Source organism: Pipistrellus kuhlii, unplaced genomic scaffold (assembly GCF_014108245.1).
Source record: "Pipistrellus kuhlii isolate mPipKuh1 unplaced genomic scaffold, mPipKuh1.p scaffold_m20_p_3, whole genome shotgun sequence".
In the NCBI taxonomy this organism is placed as follows: domain Eukaryota; kingdom Metazoa; phylum Chordata; class Mammalia; order Chiroptera; family Vespertilionidae; genus Pipistrellus; species Pipistrellus kuhlii.
The window spans coordinates 159,333,392-159,349,395 of NW_023425529.1; the positions used below are offsets into that span (position 1 = coordinate 159,333,392).

General features: G+C 41.3%; 1 long non-coding RNA gene across 1 annotated transcript; it reads left to right on the plus strand.

Moving 5' to 3' along the window:
• Positions 1-1,864: 1,864 nt before the first annotated feature.
• Positions 1,865-3,385, plus strand: LOC123653103. The gene is made up of 2 exons (XR_006742732.1): positions 1,865-2,601; positions 3,191-3,385. It is a non-coding gene; the product is annotated as an uncharacterized LOC123653103 (long non-coding RNA).
• Positions 3,386-16,004: the final 12,619 nt, after the last annotated feature.

A 16,004-nucleotide genomic window follows, 5' to 3' on the forward strand; every position in this document is an offset into this window, starting at 1 on the left:
GCTTTAATAGAGAGATAAAACAGGTACACTAATTCAGGGGCAAATATGGGCTAAAAAAATTGATGTGGGTCAGTCATGTGTTTGAGGGGATCAGGGAAGTCATGAAAGAGGTAACAGTGGAGAAGCACCTTCAAGGATGAACAGTTAGGGAAGTGGAGAAAGCATGAAGATACAAAGGTGTAAACGTGCAGAGAGGACCCCTTATTCCTACCTGCCATGGGGCTGCTGCAGCACAGGAGATGTGCAGATTGACTACAGTTGATAAGGCTAGAGTCCAGGTTGGAGATGTAAGGACCTGCAACACTAATATGTAGATGTTGGTCTTTATTTGATAACAAGGGGGAAACTGTTACAGTTTTGTGCATAGAGCAGTGACATAATCCAAGCTGAGCATCAGAACCATTAGTCTGTCTCTATGCAGAGGTGGACTGAAGTGAGAGAAACTGAGACAGGAAGTCCAGGCATAATAAGCAATGTTATCAGTGGGTTTGGATGGATTCCAGTGACATGTCAAAGACTGAAATTGATTGAATGTAGGGAGGGTGAAGGAGGCTGTCAGAAATAAGCTGCCCAATCTAAGTTTTAGCATCCCTGACTCAGAGAAAATGGTCAGGAGGTGGAATTGGTTTTTGGGGAAGACAATGATCCAGTTTTGGACATGTTGGATTTAAGATGCCATTAGGGAACACCAAATTAAGGGCATCTCGCAGGCAATTGTACATGCAAGGTTGTGGCTTCTGGGATTTGAGAGGCAGCTGCAGAGAGAAGCCAAAGAGCGAGGTCATACATAGAGAAAGGAAATGAAGAGCTGAGAAGGTCACTGATGGAAATTTGGAGTCGGTGAGGTTATAGACCAGAAGGAACAAGAAGGGGTGAAGGAAGAGGATTATCCAGCAATCAGAGACCAAAAAGTAAGGGCATGGAGACTGTATGTACAGGTTTGGAATCAGACAGACTGGGGTCGAAGCCCTGATCCTGCTCTTTTGTGGTCATAAAACCTTGGGAAATTGGTCTCAACTCTCTCTGATTCATCATGTTTTCAATGAGTTATTGTGAGGGTGAGATGAGGATGTTGGTGGGAGGTCTGGCCCACAACAAGCACTCAAGAGAAAGTGTCATGACTTCATTAAACAGGGATGATGAGTCAGAGGGAGCTGCTCAACAGCAATGTGTTCTTGTTTTGGTAAGTAGAAAGTTGTCAACACAACCATTTCACTGGCTGGCATAGTGGGAGCCAGACTACAAAGGACTAGGGAGGGAGTGACTATGGAAACAGACAGGCATTTCTGTCTTCTCTTCTTGACCTGGAGAAAGTCTTTTTTCCTTTTTTCCAATTGTAGCTGATGATTTATCTTTTGAAGGTTTTCCTTGACTCTTCAAACCAGAATTAGTGGCTCCAGCCTTTGTTGTCCTGATAGGTCTTTTCTTTATATTAGGTGCCAATGACACAATCTAGTCACTTACTTTCTTACATGCATATTTTTCAGGAACTCGCCCACACTGATTAGACTGAGAATGATTCAAACAGGAATGATGACTGACTATGGATGAGACAGAGGAGGACGGGTGTGCAAGAGGTGGGGAATGGGTTGAAATTTAAGAAGAGGAGGAAGAAGGGAACTCTGATTGGTGAATGCAATTGCATAGAAATATGGATCATTTATACAAAGCCAGGGCCACTGTTGGGTGGTGAGGACTAAGGAGGTGGACTGAGAAAACCCATACAGTGTCCTTATCATATAATAGGTTCCAATGATGTTCTGAATTGTTAATTAGAGACAAAAATATAGAAATAAAACATCAATGCAACCCAAATTGAAATTAGAAATTTAATGTGGGGTATCATGTGCAACCCAATGCCAGGAATGCCCTTTACCACAGGATCACCTAAGGGGCCAGGAATTTGACACCTGTCAGGCCTTTCATGACTGATCTCCTTACTTCCCCTGGGTGAACGTGGATAGAAATGCATGTGAAGCCATTGAGGGAGGTGGACTGGGAGAATAGAGAGAAGGGAGGGACTAGTGGTAACCACTGACTGGTGCACAAGTTCAAAAGGAGTACCTATTATCATGTGACTTTACAAACTAAACCACAGAACTTCAATGGCAGACACCAATAAACCTTTACCTTTGCTCTGAAGGTTTTGCTTTGAGTTTGTGAGTCAGTTGGGTGACTTCTCATCTAGACTGGGTTCTCTCATGTGTTTGGACAACTAGACTGACTGGTGTCTGCTCCGTGTGGTCTCTCATCAGCCAGCAGACTAGCCTGGACATGTACCATGGTAAAGGCAGGGCTCCAGGAAAGCAAGAAAAAGCTGTAAGGCTTACTGAGGACCAGGTTCTGTCACTTCCTCCACATCCTACTGGCAACAGCAAGTCACAGCCCAACTAGATTCTATTTCTTGATGAAAGAAATCTCCAAGTCACATCTCAGGGGACTGGGCATTGGGACCAGAGAGGGGAGTAATTTAGGACTGTTTTGCAATCAATTTACCACAGGAAGCTTGAAGAAGAGAAGGGGAACAAAGAAGATTGGTGGATGTCCAGGCAAGGGACTTTGGAGTTTGAGGTCTTGGCAATCAATCACTTTCAACTCCTGGTAAGGCCTAATGAGTAAATCTTACAGTTACTTGTTGATACCAGAATCTGTCATGCAGAATGTCATTTAATGAATTGGATAAGAAATCGTCATCATTTCTTATGATCTATTTTAATGCTTGTGACTTATTATAAAATTAATGAACTTCATGAAGGGCTTGTGCCTGAAACAAAGTAAGTGAAAAAGTGTAGGTATTTGCTGAATGGATATAATTTAATGACCCAGGAGATAATTCACTTATAAGAAAAGTGAGGCCCAGCAAGGTAAGATAATTTGCTTAGTGTGACACAGAAGAAGAATATTCTCCTAGTCTTCCCCATCTTCTTTTCACTCTTTGTTGATAAGTTTTATATGGCTGATAGGAAAAAAAGAAAATGATTGAAGTAACAGTAACAGTAAGTCATGTAATTTTTATTTACCCCATCTCCCCAAAGAAGTACTGAGGCTAATGTGATACATTATGTGGTATGAAATAGAGTATCATATTATATAAGAAACCAGATTCTATGCTATTTACTTAACAACATGACTTAGAAAATCAAATCCAAGAACATTGTTCAATCATTTTATTGTACCATATTTATTTCAGCATTGTAATTTTCTATAATAACTCATTCCATATTTATTCAAGGAAGGCTTTAATAAAAAAAAATGATCCTTGTTTTTATAGTCTTAATCTGTTTGTCAAGAAGCTAGTGGAGATTCCATCCCCAAACTGCATGATAGCCCTTTGCTAAAAACAGCTTCAAACCACAGAAGAATGATGCTGCAAAAGATAGTAAAAGAAAAATAAGAAAAAAATAGAAAGAAAAAAAAAAGGAGAAGTAGCTCAAAGACAAGGTTCCAGAATGAGCATGTGCCATGGAAAGTGATTTGACTAGAAGTATCTGTAGCAGCAGCAGAAGTGATCAAGTAAAAGTTAGGGTGCTGAAACTGGATTTGTAGGCATAACGTTATAAAGGAAAACATGGGATCCTGTTTATCCCATAACAAAGCTTATTATTATGCATTGTTATATAAATTAATATATTGGTTGTATTTAAAGCTTCATATCTGTGTGAATATTCAGATATGCATGCATGTATTTTAATTCAAATGAATGGTAAATATTAAGTATCTAATAATAATTGGATCATTCTTTTCTACTTTCCCATTTTCAATTCCTCCCATAACTCTAAAAAAATATAAAGGTAAATTAATGTATCGATTATAGACCTGTACTAGTATGGATGGGCATAACAAATGGTTAGCCACTTGTCAACCATGGAAAGGAGTGTGGATTCTTCTTCAGGTGTGCTGGAAAGCCACTGGGGAATGATTTGATCTGATTTATGTGGCATACATGTCATTGAGTGGTATGGAGAATGGAATTGGGGGGAGGAGGAATAATAGAGCAGGGAAGATTACTTAGGAGGCAGCTATGTAACTAAAGCAAGAAATGATGATGACATGAGCTGTGAGGGGAGATGGTGAGAAGGTTAGATTAAGGGCAAGACATCTTTTAAGGTAAAGAAATTATGATTTACTGAAGGGTTAAATATAGGGTATGAGATAGAGAGAAGATAACAAGATGGTTCTCAGCTTCTTGGGCCTGTGTGTTGATGGATGATGGTGCTATTTACTGAAGTGGGGAAGACTGGTGGATGGGATGGGCTGTGTTAAATATGAGGTCTTTTTTGATCATGTTGATTTCAAGGCATGTGTTAGACATGCAGGTGAGATGTTCAGTAGACTTGAGTCATTGGCATATAGATGGTATTTAGAGCCATATGTTTTTGTAAGATCGCCATCCAAACTTTGTGTTTTGGAAGAAGGTGGTAATGAGGATATTTGGCAAGAATAACAGAATGGGGGATTCAGGAGGAAGAGCAGGTCTAGGCAAGAATATGATTTTGTTTTGTTTTATATGGTGAGCCCGAGGTGTCTGTGATAAGCCCTTATGAGTTGTTCAGCTTGGAGTTAAGTGAAGTTGAGACTCATGAAAATTAGAGTTGAGGACTGGAGAAAGTCAGGATATAGTGTTGGGAATTGAAGATTGAGGGTATCCAGAAAGGATGTCCAGTAAGGAGAGCACTGGGACAGTTAAGAACACTGATTCATGGCACAGGAAGAGGAAAATGTGCTAATGAGAGAAGCTGTGTCACACAAACTCCAGTCAAGAGAGGATCTGCTTCCCACATCTGGGTTAGCATCACTGTCCCTTCTTATCACCCATGGCAATTCTGTCCACCAAACAGTATAAACATAAGAAAAGGGGGTTTGATTCAGTAAACACTCCTAAGGGGCTTTTGGGTAAATACGCAGAAAGAGAGAAAGAAAGTCATACACTGACCACAATGGAGTAGGAGGACCTCAAGGATAAGTAGATATAGGAAAGAAACTCTTATTACGACTTTGCATAACTTCTCATCATTTCTCCCCAAACTCCTAAAGACAACTCTCACGTGGACCTCTGTGACAAGTGGTGACATACGGAGATGCTTAGGGAGAAGGCAGCTGCTGATAGTGGAAGTTTCATCCCCTGTTTCAGAGTGGTTTCGCAGGAATCCTTTTCACTGCACAGTGTCATTGGTGGCACAGTTGGATTAGCTATGCCAAGAAGTCTGAGTCCATCCTGACTTAGCTACTTCCTAGCAGGGACAAGGCCCTCAGTACATCAGTCTTAGGGGAGAGACACTCAGATAACCTGTTACAGTTAACTTTGTGCCATGTCATGAATGAACCTCCTGATTGCACTCTGGTTCATTAGCCCTATTATTGTGCCCATTGGGAAAGGCAGATTTAAAAAAAAAATACATTTCATTGATTTTTCACAGAGAGGAATAAAGAGGGATAGAGAGAGTCAGAAACATCGATGAGAGAGAATCATCAATCAGCTGCCTCCTGTACGCAGAATGTGCCCACAACCAAGGTACATGCCCTTGACTGGAATCGAACCTGGGACCTTTCAGTCTGCAGGCTGACGCTCTATCCACTGAGCCAAACTGGTTTCGGTGGGAAAGGCAGATTTTGAAGATGAATTAAATAAAAGGTGGAGAACACTAATTTCTCAGAGTCAGCACCTCCTCCCAATATGTGTGGTCCTCTCACTCTGTGCTTAGCATTTTACCCCTTGCTGCCCAACGTGTAGTCCCCACACCTGCAGTGTCAGCATCAGCTGGCAGCCTGTTAGACATGCAGAGTCTCCGACTCCACCCCAGATCTACAGAATCAGAGTCTGCATGCAATATCTGGGTGCACATTCACGTTGGAGAAGCACTACTATGGATTATTAAATAACACTTTACTTAGGTGTTTCCAAAGAAAAACCTTCAAAGAAACTACACAGACTCCTCACTTTTCAGTAAAGGACGCACTTGAGCTATTTTAGCTGTAAACCAAAGAGGTGAGGCAAAGCCATGCAGATTGCAGGGACTTATTGTTAGTGGCTCATGTATCCTTCATACCTGCTTGGTACAGCACTTTCTCACCCCTTTAAGAGTCCCCTTGTATATATTCACTATTTCAAGGACCCAGCAGAGTCTAAGAGAATTCCCCTATACCAGCTCCTGAACAGGAAGTTGAATGACATTTGTCCCAAGTCGTGCAGGACACAGACCTTGGTTCTGAGTTGTTATCCCAGGATCTTTGATGCTGTAGTTCCTGCAATCTCCACGTGTCAGAGACAGAGAGGAGCAAACTCTAACTTTATTTATTTATTTATTTATTTATTGCCTTCTACTAGTTTGGACATTTACCGCTGTGTCTCAGTTCAGCCACTTCCACATACTTGTCACAAGTGGGTATTTTACAAACATCTTATAACAGCTGTTGTAAACAGGGTGACTTAACAACAGCAGAAATCTATTGCTCACAGTCTGAAGGCTGGAAGTCCAAGCTCAGGATGCTAGCATGTTGATGGCCCATTTCGGGGTTGCAGGCTGCTGATTTCTCCTTGTATCCTCCGGTGGCAGAAGGGGCAGGGGAACTTTCTTGGGCCTCTTTTATAGGGGACGAGTCCCCTCCATGACCTCCCTTAGATCCCACCTCCCAGTACCAGCGCCTTAGGGCTTCGACACATGAATCTGGCAGAGACACAAACATTCAGTCGATAGCAACAATTAAAGACTGGAAATGATCCCACAGAATGACAAAAACTATTTCAATATCTATTTTAAGTCTACTTACATGTATACCTTTGTGCAGTTCAAGATGTGTAAGCCTCACCTTCCTACCTGACCTTGAGTGCAAAGAAAACAGTTAAAAAGTTTTATTTCCTTCCCCTTGATAAGAGTTCAGAGAGCTGCACGATGGAACTACAGAGAGGAAGAGGGCATGTGAAACCTCCTTTCCACTGAACATATTCTTAAGCAATCAAATGAAAGTGACTGTCAGCCTCTGCAGTATGCCAACCATCTGGCCTCTGCATCCTCCCTGAGTCACCAGATAAACAGCTACAGGTTGCTGGAAGCACAAGGCTCGCTGTACAGGCTGTCACGATCTGCTGCTCAGGGCCCTTAGGTGTGTGTATATTTACTCCCAGGGTTGAGCATATTTTCAGCCACACCTGGATGCCTCCAGGTAATTAGGAGAAAACTTTTAGTGGGAAGGGGAACCACATAGCTTTGAATAATTGGAAATTGGGAATGTGTGTGCAGGGGAAAGTGAGTGGGAGGGAGGAGGGGTTGCGTTATCCCCTCAGAAGAGAGCCACTTTGCTTCCTATTGGGAAAGTGTGCAATTGGAAGGAGATAGACACACTAAAAGGCTTTCGTAACTGCTTCCTGCTGTATTCAATTAGGCTTCTAGAGCATGCCAGAAGGGAATTCCATTATCAGAGCGGCTCCAGGATTTACCAGAACTCTGGAGGACAAGCCCAGGGGGGCTGCCCTCTTGCAAACACGGTGTGAAACCAAGGCAGGGTGTCAAGATTAAGCCAGACGCAGAGGTACAGTAGTCTCCCTGATCCGTGGTCTTGTTTTCTGCGGTTTCGGTTACCCACAGACAACCATGGTTTAAAAGCACTACATGGAAATTTCCAGAAATAAGTAATTCATAATTTTTAGATTGTGTGCCTTTCTGAGACGCTGATGAAATCTTGCACCCTCCTGCTCTGTTCTTCCCGGGAATCATGAATCATCCCTTTGTCCAGTGTATCCACTCTACCCACCGGGTCACCACTTAGTAACCATCTCAGTTATCGTATTGACGGTCACAGTATCACATGTAGTATCACAGGGCTTGTGTTCAAGTAACCCCAGTTACGTAATAATTGCCTCAGTGTGCAACAGAAGTCATGTTGGCAGTTTGAAGCACTAAAGTGCTTCCTTTAAGTGGAAAAGTGAGTCCAATACAATAAAATATTTTGAGAGGAAAAGAGGCCACGTTCACCTATTTATTACAGTATATTGTTATAATTGTTCTCTTTTATTGTCAGTTATTGATGTTAATCCCCTATTGTGTCTAAGTTATAAATTAAATCTTCCCATCACTGTGTATACGTAGGAAAAACATGGTGTACATAGGGGTGGGCACCATCTGTGGGTTCAGGCAGCCCCTGTGGGTCTTGCTCTGTATTCCTCGGGGATCATGGGGCTGCTGTGTCACTTTCATTTCATATTGCCGCCGTGGCCCAAGTTAGACATACCGCTTCCTAGGGAGTCTTCAGAAGTCAGCTAACTTTTAGCAACCGCAGGGGAGGCGATAAGAAAAGGGAACACAGAGCTCTCCGGAGCACCGGGCGCTGGCCTTGCTGTCCCTGGGCCGCCGTGCGTTGGTGGGGGCGGTGGTGCTGTCCTTGGAGGGATGGCTGGCTCTGGCCCCCCGCCCGATGTCATCGGCTCGGGCCAAGCAGATGAAAGCAGGAAGTGATGACTGCGAGCCAAGAGTTTAATGTTTTGAAAAAAGGGCTGGGCGGGAGGAAGGAGTGCGAGTTTGCTATGAGAGCAGTAAACAAAATCGTGGCTGCCTGCCAGAGGAGAGCTTGACATCCAGCAGATCCTCGAAAGCTCAGGCCACCACCGATGGGGCCTCCTTAGGGCTGCAGAGGGGGCAGCAGGCAGGGGCTGCCGGGCCAGGAGCAGTGGGCATCCTTTCCCTTCTCGGGCCTCGGGGTAGGTAGGGCAGAGAGGGAGCGAAAGGAGAGGGAAAGAGAAACATCAATGATGAGAGAGAATCATTAATTGGCTGCCTCCTCTTTGCCCCACCCTGGGGATTGAGCCCACAACCCCAGCAAGTGCCCTGACGTGGGATCAAATCCAGACCTCCTGGTTCATAGGTCCACACTCAACCACTGAGCCACACCAGCTGGGCATTCCTCTTGCTCTTTAGGGGAAATCTGCTCATCCACAGCCAGCAGGACAGTTATAAACCAAATTTCTAATCTCAGCAAAGTCGCTGTGGGTGTGACAATTTCTGGCATCCTTGGGCATCCCAGGATGATGCAGTGAGGCATCATGGAAAAACACATCGGGAGTGATGACACTTTTTTCAAAACCCAATATCTGATTATTTTAACAGAACATGCCTATCTCCCTCCTCAGCACACCAGTTAAGACTCATCACCATGTGAGAACCGGGACTCTGACTTTTGTGTATTTTGCTTTATTTTTGGACAGCAGACGTCACTGATGATGACAATAATTAAGATATGAGATACCAATAATTATCACAGTGGATAAAGAAAATAAGGGGTCTAGTAATTTTTAATTAAACTGACTCCTAAGATTATGTAAAGTAGGGTGGTGGACTCATCAGCATCAAGATCTTGTTAGCATAGGGCCCAACTTCTTCTAACCCTGGATTTCATCCAAGGCCTCCGTGTGATTAGCCAGTGATGACATAGCACATGTGTTATCCCGCCACGGAGACCAGCCTGGTCACGGCAGGACACGGGGGCCAAAGACAACAGCCTATCAGCACACGGCCACGTGCAGTGACCATGCACGCTGGCCCTGAGAGCCTTGGCTCCCACACACTGTCCTTCAGTATGTCCGTACGGAGAGGATCACTGCACTGTCAGCTGTGGTTTCTGCGGCAGCTCAGGGTCTCTCAGGAAATCAAGCACTTTGTGGAAACAGCAGAGCTAAGGCCATGTCCCCAGCAGAAGCCTGTCTCCAAGCACTTGATGATTGCCTGAGACTTCACTTACAGCCCTTCTGGGGTGTATGGACATCACACATTCCCTCTCTAGGATACACATTCTTTATGGCTGCTAATGTTCAGCCTACGAGGTCCTGCCCCTTCACTCGGAATAGATTTGCCACCCGAGTGAGTAACCCTTCAAAGCCAAGGGAAGTTTCTATTTGTTTGTTTAATGTTGTCCTTCCTCTTAGGCTCACCTGTTCTCCCTATTAAGCAGTAAAGCAAAGCTGTCAATAGCCACATTTATTTATTTATGTATGTATTTGCTTATAAATAAATATATTTTTATTGATTTCAAAGAGGAAGGGAGATGGAGAGAGAGAGATAGAAACATCAATGATGAGAGTGAATCATTAATTGGCTGCCTCCTGCATGCCCCCACTGGAGATCGAGCTTGCAATCCGGGCAGTGCTCTGACTGGGAATCAAATTATGACCTCCTGGTTCATAGGCCATTGCTCAACCATGGATCCATGGATGTCAGATGGGCAAAATTTAAATGGCACAACTTTGATAGATTATGTGCATAATTAATTCTCATTTAAACATGAGCATTAAATAGTGAACTGTAAAGAATAGAATGATGGAGCAAGAACTAAGTATTTGGCCTCCCCCTTGTTTTTCCAGTTGGTTTAGTATGTTCCTGCCCCAGGGCCTTAACACATGCTGGTCCCTGGCCCTCTATGCTCTTCTTCTAAATATCCACACAGATCCCCCTATCCCCCATGCCTCCCACAGAGCTCTGTGTAAGTGTAACCTCAGAAAGGCTTTCTCCAACCACCCCTACAAGAAATAGTGCTCATCCATTCATTCCGGATCTAGCCTGCTCTACATTTATTTACTGTCTTATTTATCTTCATCTCCCATTTTATATTTATTTACTTATCTGTCTATCACTAGGAGGGAGTTTAATGGATGTTAGGGACTAAGGTTTCTTCATCATGCTATATCCTGTGAACAGAAAAGAGTCAGACATGGAGAAGAACTACAATAAACATTTGTTGAAGAAATAAATAATGGAGAAGAAATGTTCAAATATGTATTTCAAATATGTATGTGTATACTGCATCTTGCCTTCTCACTTACCTAAAGGCAACCATCTTCCCAGTTGGACAGGGATGGCTGTGCTTTTTTCTATATCTTCTGAGGAGAGGGATAGGCTGAGTGGATTTTCTGCATGGCCTGCCCTTTCTCATGGAATTCCTGCCATGCATTCTTGTTAAGTGAATTTCCCTGTTGTCTCTGGGCAGCTGAGTGAGGGATCAGAGCTAAGACTGTCCTACCACAATTGAGGTTCATATGTAATCTTAGTTGATTTAAATTTGTACTCTTTTCCCTGGGAAAGCTTTGTTGTTCTCATGACAGATTATGTCATTTTTAATAGACATATCCATATGTATATTTCCTATTCAGCATTGTCTATGTCAAAGGAAGTGCATGTTAGTGAAGCCATTATGCTGCTATGCTCAATGCTTTTAGCTCTCATCCACAAGCACCCTCTTTCAGACTAATTCCTTCATTCACTTCAGAGTCCTGCTATTTTTAAAACTCTTCAAAGGGAAAGAAACCTAATAAAAGACATATATTTAAAAAGCAAAACATACAAGTTAACCCAAAACGATCAAGTTAACCCAAAAGCAGCAGCTGCTCTGAAGTCAGAGCTACACATATGATATTTCAGAGGTTGTTGTCTTCCCAATTGTCATTCTTCCCATCCTCCTTAAATTAAGAGCCGGAACGAGTTCTGCAGTGCAGTGCTCTCAGTTCCAACTCTTGTTTCCCAGCAGCTCTTGTACCAGCTTTTATATGTGTCTAAATTCCAGCCTGCAAGACCTGAGCAGAAGATTCACCTTTAAAGTAGCTTCCTAAGTCAAGAGGGGAAACTTTTTTAGTTATTTTTAAATCTAGTTAATTTAAATTTGTACACTTTTCCCTGGGAAAGTTGTGTTGTTCTCACAACAGAAGATTATGTCATTTTTTATGTTGGCAAACCAAATGTGATGGCTGCAGGAGCCACTTCCAATCATAAAGCCAACTTGAAGACAAAAGATGTGCACTGAGGATGGCAAAGCTAAAAGCCTCAGTCCTAGGAAACTTGATGGAAACACCTTACCCACATTGGAATGCCCACATTTGGTCTAGTTTAACCTGAGAAAATAAACCTTTCTATGTTTAAACTACTGTTGTACTTGCTTTCCATTATATGACGCTAAATAGGATTCTCATACATATTGGCATTGGAGGAGCATGGAGATGCAATATTGGTCACTTACTATAATTCAGAGAATGTATTTCAATTTCCTGAGCAATGTCATGCCTTCATAAAGACAATAACAAGGTAAATATTGAGGAAATAATGCAAGTATGCTTGATACTCATTAAAAACAACAAAATCATGCAGGTATTATTTTAGAAATATATAAGAGCAAGGCATTCATTCAAAATATTGAACCCATATTTGCTATACATCATGTGTTGTGTTGGCTCTATCAAAACATAGTGGGACAAAGCAGGGGCCCAGAAAAACAGCTTTGAATTCAGACTCATTGTTTATTAGCTGTGTGACCTTGAGCAAGTTGTTTAATCTTTCTGAGGTTCGGTGTTCTAAATAACATTTGGAGCAAGGGGGTTTGTGAATATGAAATGGGAATGTAGATACAATAATTGTTTCACAGTTATGGTAACAGAGTTTTGGTACCTTCTGCATCTACAATGTGATTCTCTCCATCAAGGAACTTTCTCATGGAGGAACATACATAACCAGATGATACAGTGAAACTTGGAAGATTCAATAACAGAGGGGTGAGCAGAGTATTTTGGAATCCAGAGAAGGGAGTAACTAGTTCTGCTTAGGTAAGCTGAAAATAGGTTGTGTTTTCATGAAAACTATTCACCAAATATTTCTGGATTTCCTCCTTCTGACACATGGCAAGGTTGTCTCCCATCCTCTTTGAAGACTTGGCCTTAAGATTAGCTTTGGCCAAATGAAAACATGAGCAGAAGCACCATGTCTCACTTCTGAGTGTAAATTTTAAGAAGCAATGAACAATTTACCATGTTTCCTACTAACTGTGCTGTGATTGTGGAGTAAGCCTAGGTCTCTGGTAGCATCATAAGCCAGACCCCATTCCCACCTCCACCCATACTCATTGGATATATTGTGAATGAGAAATTAACTTCTGAAATTTTGGGGCTGCTTGTCACTGCAGCATCGCCTATCCTATCCCATCCTAACTGTTCCAAGTGATATTTGAAGACTAAGTGCCCATTTCCAGGTAAAGAAGGAGCATCAAGAGAATTTTTAATGCAAAGTTACAGTTTTATAAAAGGTTTAACATTTGGTGAGAATTCAGTGCAACTGCTCCTAACAGTGGGAGGTTGGGACAGAGGCAGAAGTTGCTCCTGAAATTAGGTAGCTAGGAGACAGTGTACATAAGGAACCATTAACAAAGCCAATTCCCTCAAAGACATTCAAGCTCAGGAACCATTCAGTAGAACCTTTAGATTCAATAAATTAAGAGTTCAGAAACAAATTAGTAAACAAAAATCAGAATAAGATGAAAATGGGGGCTATAGCTCTAAAATCAAGGAATTAAGGACAAAATCAACATTGACACAGTATTAATACATATATTATTAATGTAAGAAATAGGGTAGATGTAGCTGAAATTTTTTACTGACTAAAAAAAAAAATCCAACTCATAATGAATACAAACAGATGAAAAAAGGAGTAAGATAAAAAGACATTTAGAAAGAAGCTAAAGATATAATAGATATAAAGATACATTAAAGGTAAAGCCCATCAAAATGATCATTGGCCCTTAGGTAGAAAACTCAATAAATTAAAAATAAAAAGTATTCAAAAGCATAAAACAAGGATGTTATCTTGACAGAAAGATCTGTATCTGCAAACACAGAGGTCACAGTATTGCCAAGAGTATTTGAAATAAAATACCCAACACTTAGACCACTGTTTTTCAACCTTTTTTGGGCAAAGGCACACTTGTTTCATGAAAAAAAATCACGAGGCACACCACCATTAGAAAATGTTAAAAAATTTAACTCTGTGCCTATATTGACTATATATAAAGTAATTCTCTTGAATAGGAATCAAATAAACACAAAGAAAGTATTTTATAATTACTTTATTATGAAATATTAAGTAAACAAAATAGTGAAAAATTATAAAATTCTTGTCTTGTCTGCACCTACGGCACACCAGGCAACATCTCGCGGCACACTAGTGTGTCGCGGAACAGTGGTTGAAAAACGCTGACTTAGACACACCCTGGTTAAGTTACTGAACTTCAAAGAACAAAGGAAGAACTTATCAGGCATCTAAACAGAAAGGAAAAGTTAGTATGAGAGTAAGATATCAGCTTAGGTATCAATATTCAATGACAGAAGGCAATGGAAAAATGTATGTAAAGTTCTTAAGAAAAGAACATATTGATCTAAGGATATTCTACCCAACCAATTCGTTGCTCATCTACAAAGGCAACAGGCACATATCCTCATATATGAGAGAACTTAAACATATAGCATATAGAAAAGTTTCTTGAAAAGTTTTGAGTTTTCTGTTTGTTTGCTTTTAGTAAAGAAAACCAGACAATTCATAAATGGGTCAAAAAGTAAGCATGGTCAAAAGATGATGAATCATTTCAAGTTGAGGTTCAAATTCTAAAATCCTGTTGATTAAATTATAGAACAAATGTAACTTTTATTTCGGACAATGCAAAAATAATAATGTAACTAACACATATAAGAGAGAAAGTTACTGAACTTGTGGGCTCAGGTGGATTCAAGAAAAGTAGTTTCAGCCCAACCAGTGTGGCTCCGTGGTTGAGCAATGACCTATGAACCAGGAGGTCACTCTTCAATTCCTGGTCAGAGCACATGCCAGTATTGAGGGCTCAATCCACAATGTACTGCATGCAGGAGGTAGCTAATCAATAATTCTCTCTCATCATTGATGTTTCTATCTCTCTTTTCCTCTTCCTTCCTCTCTGAAATTAACCAAAAAAAATGTATATTTTTTTAAAAAGAAAAGTAGTTTTACATGAAATCAAGGAGGTGCCAAGGAAACTCCCAAATTACTATGTAGAGTCCTTTGGAGCTATGGGGTGAAAGCAAGCTCAAGAGACAAGAGCAGAAATGCAGGTAGAAAAGTCCAAATTTAACAAGAGAACCTGGAGGGATGTTCAGTGTTTTCAAACTGTCAACTACATGAGATTACAGCAGTCTCTATTATGTAGAGACCTCTGCCCAAACAAGGATTGTAAGCATAGTTCACTTAGTTGTGTAAATCAGAGAAATGTGGAAGAGCTGTACAACTGGGGTGACAATGAAGACAATGCATATTTTAAAAGAAGCAGTTTTGCCTTCTGACCTTCAACTGGTGGCATCTAAAGACTGCTATAAGTAATGCTAGTATACCTCCGTTAACACAGGGTTAGGTACCCAAATGAATGAACAGTCTGCCCAGCCCACCTGGAAACCTGTTAAGTGACATTAAATCTGAGTCTATTGCTTCAAGAGGGACTAACTACGGTCTGCAGATCAGCTTAACGATATTGGATTCTTGAGTCTAATGACAGCACCATGAGAATATGACAGCACCAAAAAGCCATCTGTTTCTTCCCAGCTGACTACTAAAACCATCAATGGATCAGAATCCAACTTCCTACATCAGTGTGATGCAATCTTTATCTTTCATCTCGTTATAATACTTAGCTTCCTCCTAAAAGTTTATGAACTGGTTTTGAGAGAATATTTCCAGACCTATGGCCCTTTGAAACAACTCTTCTCTTCTTCATTTGTAATTGCGTCTTTTGGGAAAACACATTTGCCAATTCCTGCTAGAAAAGACTCCCCTGGAGTGACATCTATCATTTACCCTTTTGTCATTACACTTCAGGGATACCTAACCTTGCAGATCATGCCTCCTTCTTTGCCAAACAGGAACCCTGAGAACAATCCATCTTGGCACAAATAGGTCACCTGCCCGTTCCCAAACGCCACATGATACATGCCAGGCTTGTGAATTAAGAGCCATTATTTTTAAATCATCTTATAAATCCCTCCACTTTTTATTTGTTCAAAAGAGATGGCACTCATGTTACTGCACTGCTATAATTTTAGGGTAAAAAAGGTATAAGAAGTATTTCTGACAAGGAGGAAGCATTGTCCTTGGTTAAAACATCGTTATGTTAATTAATAGTTTCTGCCTCCTAAGTTGCACAGTGTGGCTCTGACTTTACTTCTATGTCTTCTCCTGTGTGCA